This window comes from Gnatocerus cornutus, chromosome 7, assembly GCF_029298725.1.
Source record: "Gnatocerus cornutus isolate USDA-ARS CGAHR chromosome 7, icGnaCorn1.1, whole genome shotgun sequence".
Classification (NCBI taxonomy): domain Eukaryota; kingdom Metazoa; phylum Arthropoda; class Insecta; order Coleoptera; family Tenebrionidae; genus Gnatocerus; species Gnatocerus cornutus.
In genome coordinates this window covers 1,050,127-1,058,690 of record NC_142239.1, presented here as the reverse complement: position 1 = coordinate 1,058,690, position 8,564 = coordinate 1,050,127, and positions in this window count along the sequence as shown.

Below are 8,564 nucleotides of genomic sequence, written 5' to 3'. Positions count from 1 at the left end.
CAGTTATAAGGATTGGATTTGGCATTTAATAGTCCCACTAGGTTGAAGTTATTTTGTTTATTGCATACTACATCGCTAAACCCTTGTTAACTATAGAGGGATCGATATGCCTACCTTTAGCGATCTAGGCCGCTAAATTCACCGGTGACAACTCGTATACGACTCAGCTCGTGCGGTTCAAGAATAGATCCCTAAGTCAGCTTCTAAAGCTAAACATGTTGCATAATATTCACGTTTTTTCTCCTAATCTCATCTACCTTATCATCAGGCCTTAAAGGAACTCTACGTACGCGTCCTGACAAATAGTTTAATCTGGAAGTTAGTCATTTATACATTTGATCATTAGTCGTACCTTCAAATTCAGCTAAAGCTGCAACTACACTGTATATTAGCGTCTACGTCTCGTTTCTCGAGGTTATCATCACAGTTACAACTGTTGTTTCTTTAGCTAATAGTTTTCCTAAAATTTCGGATTGTTATATGGATTTGGATTAAACTGTGATTTTGCTAAGTTTTTTTTTTGGAAGAAATTCCGGACCGTGCAACCAGAGATTATTTCTTGTAAGATTCAATGGAGAAGTATAGTTCGGGGACTGAAATACCGTGTTTATGACTTAATTGGGGTTACTCACTGCACAAAGAGGCAAAACCACCACAGTTGTTGATTCCTTTATCTTGTTATTTATGACATGCATCAGTGCTGCAGGTCAGGCTACCGCTAAATGAGGATGGTAGATGTTATTTGGGTGAGGCAGCACTAATTGCTGGTCTCATAGTGAATTTGAAGGCGTATTTGGATTAGATTTTTTTTAATTCATACAAAATTTATTATAGGTACATAAAATGGGAAAAACATAGAAAACTAATTTATACAGGGTCCGACAACACTTGTGTCCACCCCCAAAATTGTCTTTAATTTTAGAAATAAAATTTTGAAAATTTGCATACGCTCATAATTGACAAAGCTCTAGAAACTGACGCAAAAATTCGCAATAATCCTTCCTGCTGGCGGTTGTAGGATATTTTTTGAGGATTCATCCTGTCGAGAGTGGTATGAAGCATTCTCCATAACAATGACGGAATTAGGGGAAAGTTGGAATCAGCGTTTCGCAAAACCATTGCTCAAAAATCTTGGCATCCATATCCTTATGGTAGTCGGCCGAGCAATTCATAATATTCTTGGCTGAGATTACTAAAGCATCCTCGACCCATCCACTTTCTGTGCCTGCGTGTAAAATAATTACTCTTTTGTCTCTAGATGGGGGTGTGTCTAAAATGCAGTTCCCGGAGTCGTCTACCCAGCCTCTTGTTACATACATCATGTGTGTCATAAAAGGTTTCGTCTAGGTAGACGATATTTCTTCCCTGGTTGCGGAAATTCCGAATCTGTCCAACAAACTCTGTGCACCATCTTTTTAGACGTTCAGATTCCATCACCTTCCGCCGTTTATTCAATTTTTTGTAAGTAAAACTTATTTTGTGCAATAGGTTTCTTAATGTTTTGTGGCAGTAATTGAAAGGAATTCCACTTTGATTCAAACTGGCCTTTATGGCCTCGACGGTATAATTTATAAATAATCTGTTTAATTTCCAACATTTCATTTTCAGAAAATTCCGTGCATACGCTCGGCCTCATCGTTTTTTTTCTTTTTAAATCTTCTTCGCTGGCTTGGATGATATCACGCACAGTACTGTATGGAACTTTTGTTAGTTCTGAAGTCAGCTTAATTGGGGCTTCGGCGTTTCTTTCTTTTAAACCGTTGTAAACGTTTCTGATCAAAATTTTTTCGCCTTCCCTCAAATGTTTCCTCTTTTTCCCTAAATTTCGTGGAAATTGTGCGTCAATGTCATAAAAAAACAAAATTAATTAAATAATTACAACACAATATTAAAAGAATACTTACTATTTTCAGCTTCTTCATTACTCTCGTCGATTACAATAATTTCATCATCGTTCGTTGGGGAATTTGCTTGTAACCAAGGTTGCCACATTTTCTTACAATGAAACTACCACGATTGTCAAAGACCAAATAATTTTTGAGACTACGAAATTTAACTTTAAATCCTCTTCTAGTGTGTTTATCTCATAAAAGTTGGGAGATATTAAAAAGACATCAAATGGTTTATGCCATACCTAATATATATTTAGATAACTACTTACTTCAAACGTAATTACATATTCATTAAGTATCTATTACGACAAGATGTGCACGCACAATATCAGATAAATCTTGCATTATGTGAATCCCTTAAGTCCTAAACTAATATTCGTAAAATGTAATGAACCAAACACGACCTTCATTTAGCAATGGCCTGGTGCTCACCTAAACCGATGCCTGTCATAAATAACAAAGATTAAAGAATAAACAACTGTGGTGGTTTCGCCTCTTTGTGCAGTGAGTACCCCAATTAAGTCATAAACACGGTATTTCAGTCCTCAAACTATACATGACTGCGTCCCTCTTTACGTTGTATTCTTGGTGTGATTTTACTTTGAAAAATCAGTCATTTGTTATCCAGCCGACTTAAGAAACAACAATACTGTCTTCAAGATTCTTGGTTAAAGGTCTACATTTAATACCTATCGTCTTAACGACGACAAACTTGGGAGAGGATAATGCAGTGTGTTCCTCAAAAAAAGATAAGCAGTTGACATCTCTTCCTGACTCCATTTGACCCATTTTTTTTTGTTTATTTAATTGTTTTTAAATTTAATTTATGTTATGTTTAAATTATGTTAGTTATGAAATCCCGTAAATAAGAGTTATGTGGGGTAGATTAAAAATATTTTTCAAATGATTATTAATAATCGAGCGTTTGTTTTCATAGCGTTGTTTTAACGTTGTCAACGCGATATCGTATATGTTTTTATACTATTCTTCCTAATTTGTTCTTGTAACAGAGCTATTTTCGCTATTTCCTTATTCGTTTTCAGTGCTATAATATCCCATTTCGATACGCGATGCTATAATAGCTTTGTTTCCATAGCAACTTGGGAAGATTTAAAATACAAATTAGGAATATATTTTTTTGTAATTTTGTTGATCAAGTCTGACGCAAATGGACCATCAAACTTTACATTTATGTCCAAGAAATCACTAGATTAAGGCGAAAAGAGAAGAAAATGGGTTTCTGGTACGTTTAAATTGCCATGCTAAGTTGCACTTGGCCATAATATGCGTGCTTTTTTTAATAAAATTTGCCATCTTTCAGTTCAATGTAGTCGCAAAACTGTTCAAAGTCTGTAGCAGGCCGTCCTTTTCCAATAGCAAATGGTTACTTGTTTATTTTACAAGTTCGAAGTTTAACATAGTATCTATAAAAGGACATTTAATTTCTAATAAAGATTTAGGCTCATTATTTTCAAAAATGATTCCATCTGGAGATACCCCTAGCTTAGAAAAATAAATGGGAAACAACAAATTCATTTTGTCATATTCTTAAAGCTTGATTTGCTTTCTTAAAGACCTCTAAGGCTATTGCTTCGTTTTGAATCCGGTGCTTCAAGTATTTATTTCGAAAGCCTTTTGGAAAGAATAATCGTTTTCTTACATTTTTCTTTAGAATAGATGAAAATTGAGTAACATGTTCACCCTAAAACCGAAATGTTCCAATAAGAGTGAGTTTTTTAGGAATGTATATTTACTGATATTTGCCGTTATTTTCTTACTTCATATCAGGTAGGAGACCTCTGGCATAACCGTGCTGTCGCAACAAAAAACACTCCTGTAAGTTGTCATATTTTCTGTCTGGGTAAATTTTTGTCTACAGGTTCACCATGAATATATTTTCCTCCATCTTTGTCCTGATGCTTCTTCGGTCATCAGTTATTCCATCCAAATTTTCCTTGCAACACAAACAGCAAGCAGAAAAACGAACTAAACCATTATATTGTGAAATAAAATTGTTTAAAATTGCAACTAGTGATACTCATACCACTTTCTTCCATTGACCTTTCCAAGAAGGTAGTTATGGCTGACTTGCTGTTGCCTGGAAGTAACCAAACATTATACCTACCTTCATACCTAATTATTTAACAGGATGTTTAATCTTACCAGTTGTCAAAAGATGGAAATTCAGTTTGCCCACTTCAGTTGAATTTCATTAGAGGCTCAGTGGGAAATTTAGGTTAAAGGCCTCACTTTAAATTCTTGTTCTATGCTCTTTTTTTCCTGACCCCATTTTTGCTGGAGATCTGTGCAGCTTACAAACTATAGATAAGGAAATCTAAACATAACAATAGATAATCTTAACAAATACTGTTAAATAACTGTTAATAAACCTGTTGATGCAGTTGTTGCAGTTGCAATTACAACCCCATTTTGTATTTTCATCAAATTTATCGGTTATTTCAGGGGAGATGCAGTCAATTCTTTCCACAACCCTTGATTTCCACCTCCACAATCTGAGAGACAAGCCACCACGTCATATCTAACTTTGAACAACTCTTTTATGATTTCAGATAGAACGCTTACCTGATTTAGAAAATACCAATTATTTGATCGAGACATCGATTTTAACAATAAAACCTTAACTTTTTTTCTGTTTTACCTATTTTGGTGTAGAAGATATATTATTTATACAGGGGGTAAACAAACAACTTTTTTTTTTCGGTTTTCCAAAATTCCAGCTCAGTTTCGAGATATTAATAATTTTGGAAACTTGTTTATGTCCCATGTGCTGGGTGCACCTACTAGAAGCTTGTGGCTATTCGTAGAATATATTGTTATAATCATATTAGTTTTAATAACACAAAAAAAGATGCCAAAATTGTTAAAAACAACAAATTTTCTTAAATATTTTTTCCAAAATTGATAGTTTTGAACGCTTAAAAGATGTTTAAACCAATGTATTTAATCGGAAAATAAGATCAAATCAAAGAGGAACAAATTTTAGTTGCACTGTGTTTGCTATTAGAAGAATTGCATTCTCTTGCAAAGTTTGCATCTAAAACAATTTGTACACCGATTTAAATCGTTGATTTTTTGAAGACGCGATTAAGGGTCTAACTTTAGGAATTTTTGATAATTGAAGATGTGATATTTTTTACAGTAAAAGCAAGCTACTATTTGATTAGATTTTTGTGGTCGCGTAACATGCACTACTCGTTTGTGCAAAGAATTCTTAGTTGTCGAAGTATTATACAGAGTGATTTTTATTAATATTAATCAAAGGGTGTGTTGACATTTTTTGGATATGTGTTTTCTTACACCATACAATTTTGTTGAAGTTAGAAGAAACTGCGTGCTTTTCACCGGAGCATGTTATTTAGTTTTTTGTCACCAAGCATAACAATGAGACAAACTCACAAAAAGTGTTCATGTGTCTTGTAACAACCGCAATCCGCAAATCTTACACTTACACCTGACTTGACAGATGACAGATTATTATATAGTATTATGTGGTAACATTTTGCGGTGAAACAAATTCATTTTAATTGTTTAAAATGTGCTTTAACGTGTGCAAAACAAGTAGCAGTTGTTTAATATTGACGAAAAATAATTAGTTAATACATGCACCCTAACCCCCGTCAATTCTACGCTTATGTGAAATACGTTCAACTTCAATAAACACTATTAAACTCACAAATTGTTTGTTTGGGTAGATTATTCTCCCATGATCTTGATGATATATCAGCTCCAATAACGGTCAGTTTTTTTGGAAACTAAGATTTCTTAACGTTTAAAAACATAAATTGCATCTCACAACTTCACCTGATTTCTTTATAAGATAGCTACACAAAAATGGTATAGCAGCCGATTACATATTAACTTATTCGATGTTTTCAAAGTTATCATAATCTTTTAATTTTTCCAATTTATTTAAAGTAGAATCTTTTAGTGTAATGGCGATAGTAGATTCTAGTGAATTTTGCTTAACGATGTACGTCGCCGGAAGTAGTGTGAGAAGTATTAACATTTTTAATTATGTCGGTTTTCAAAATTTGATCTGCTTCTGATTTTATAGTAATTATACAGGTGTCCGCAAAGTCGCGCACCACCGTGATGCTGTATCGACGGACAATGCCATAGATTACCGAAAAAATGTTAAAAAAATCAATGTCTTCAATTTTTCGAGATATGACGAGTTGGAGAGTAAAAGTTTAATAACAAAATTATCGATTTTAGTGGAAAATGTCATGTTCGAATAAATTTGTTATTTAAAGGACATTTTGCGTAAAGGCATGATGCAAAAATATCGGCAAATTTTTGTAAAAAATGTTTGAAATCTGTTAATAAGATTTTTGAATTAACAATGTCGATCAGTGTGACATCGTTCACATGAAAGCATAGTTACATTACTCGTTCATGAGCTGAACTGACTAACGAAAACAATACAACAACAATGTTACCATGGCTAGAATACTGGAAATTTAAATAATTGTCGGAACAGTTCAGCAATGTTTTCCTAATTTTATTGCGATCCTGCTGCGAAAACATATTTTTTTTAACATTTTTTGGTGCTCTAAGGGATCACCCATTTACTCCCTTTCAAGGTGGTGCGCCACATTCCGGATTCCTGTATTCAAGAATATGGTAAACTTTAATATGAAATCAACTAAACAGTACAAGATGGAAATTTGAAAAATTTTACTAAAAAATATATATGTTTAAAAAGTTATAAACCGATTTTCTCTATACACCAAAATTAATTTCACTAATGTGAAACAGAAAATCGTCATTATCCAAAATCAGGCATTTGAAAATATTCACACTCACAAAGAACACCATATGTTAAAGTATAACAATTATCATCATTATCAGGTATCATGAGGCTTATCGCTGGCTTCATAAGGTTTGTACCTTGCGGTTTTCTGGCATCGAGTCTTCTTACAAGTTCTTTCGCAAACAACCCCCCTTGATATTGGCGATTTGCGTCTCTAAATTTATAAGACACCACCCAGCGGCAGGGTGTCTTGCCAGTACATTTTTGCGCACTCACACAATCCGCCAGAGAAACAGAATACCGATTTTGACAGGTCATGAAAAATTTCGAGTAATGAGTTTTTTCAAGAGAGAAACAGAATCCCAATTCTTTAATATAAAAGTCGCTAGATATCATTGAAATTTGAATTGTTGGTGCATTCGGCCGTCGTATGGCTCATTATTTCTCATGACAAGCTCTGTATGTTATACCATAGTATAATAAAAAAAGAAATAAAAAAAATTTGAATATAATAAAATTTGCGGACAAGTTCGTCCCCGACAGTTGGCTCCCGACAGTTCGTCCCCGGCAATTAATCCCCAAACTTTTTTTTTTCGTTTTTTTTTTTGTTCCCAGTCAATTCGTCTCCAGGTTAATTCGTCCCCAGTTATTTTGTCTCCTTAAAAATTTCTTCCCTGCAAATTGGTCCCTGAATGCTTTGCTTGCATGTACAGTAACTACACTTGCGTGCAAATGTATCGGGTCGCTTAGAAAATTTAATTTCAAATGAAACTTGTTCAAAAACGACTTATTAGAATTTAGAAAAAAAAGTGGTACCATTTGAAAGATTATGGGATATTATTCTTAGAATTTTTTAAAATTTTTGTTCCCATCCCAAAAATAGTTTTTCCAAAAATTTTTATATAGCGTGTCCCAGAACTCATGGCCCATAGAGCAAAAGAGGGTGCCGACGATACAATATAGATGGTAAATTTCAAAACAAAAATTGATTAAGTTTAATAGGATACGAGAAACGATACAAAAATATCAACCAATTCAGGAAGCTTATTTTAGAGCTGGAGTAAAATATCCTAGACAACAAGAGTGTAATGTTCATCTGACCAATGAATGATAGTTTGTGTGCATTAGTTACCGACTTTAAATACTAATCTGCTTCGGGATTGGCTACATTTTTAAGCACCTTTCATAATCCTCCGGGCAAAAGTGTTTAGAGCAGATTCGTGATGTCTTTGCATTAAAATTGTCCGTCCAGCAACAATGAATTTCCCACAGTTTCCTAAAAGTAAATTCTTTGGGAAATGAAAAGAACTTAAACATGGTTTTTGAATGTTTGGACTGCATGTTCTCATTACATCCAATCACAGCGCAGCGCATTTTATTCAAAATAAATGAAAGAATTCACCTTCTTACAGGCGAATTTATTGTACCAATGCATGCTATTGCTGTGGCAATAGCATGTCACATTCGATTAACGAGATACGCAAGTATCAACCTACCATTCTCTTTGTCATGGTTGGAGCTCATAAACTACTTTACTTTTTACAACACACCCAATTCAACAATTCTCTTAGAACTGGCACCATCTGTGAATGAGTGGTTTGGTTTATTTGATTCAGCTAATAAGTATTTTTTGACCATTATTATATCATCTATTTGATTCCTTAGATCATGAATAATTAAATATTCGTGGAAAATGATTTCCTTCGGGTAAATTATTTCATTTGCATCATACGTTTTAGTAGGTGTTGATGAGCCATCCACGGAATCACTGTCAGAATTATGTCAATAACACACTTCTTTTTCATTTAGCACTTTCACTCCTTTTAAGGACTATTGTGGTATACTTTAGTGGCAGCAGCAGATTCAGCTGATGCATTTCAGTATAAATACAAGGTGTT